This window comes from Aptenodytes forsteri, unplaced genomic scaffold, assembly GCF_000699145.1.
Source record: "Aptenodytes forsteri isolate BGI_AS27 unplaced genomic scaffold, ASM69914v1 Scaffold129, whole genome shotgun sequence".
Lineage (NCBI taxonomy): Eukaryota > Metazoa > Chordata > Aves > Sphenisciformes > Spheniscidae > Aptenodytes > Aptenodytes forsteri.
Window position 1 is genome coordinate 14,309 of NW_008795033.1, and position 310 is coordinate 14,618.

Consider the following 310-nt stretch of genomic DNA (forward strand, 5'->3'; position numbering starts at 1 on the left):
GACCCCCACAGCGAGCTGCTCGTCCGCTGGGCCGGTAGGCACGAGGCCAGCCCACCCGAGCTCGCCCGCCGCCGCGTGCCCGCGCGCTCCGGCTCGCTTGCTCTCGCCCGCTGCTCCGGCGCAGGTGGGGAGCGAAGCAGCGAGAAAAACAACTGAGAAGAGGAAAAAGGGCTCGCTTGCTCTCGCCCGCTGCTCCGGCGCAGGTGGGGAGCGAAGCAGCGAGAAAAACAACTGAGAAGAGGAAAAAGGAAGAAGCGACAGCGAGAAGCGGTCGGGGAGGAGGAGGAGGCCGGTGGGGGCAACCCCCCCC

General features: G+C 68.7%; 1 protein-coding gene across 1 annotated transcript in view; it reads right to left on the bottom strand.

The window, feature by feature from the left end:
* The window catches only part of WSB2 (WD repeat and SOCS box containing 2), an 8,047-nt gene that overhangs the window by 6,927 nt on the left and 810 nt on the right, over positions 1-310 (bottom strand). The gene's annotated exons all lie outside the window — the stretch shown is intronic.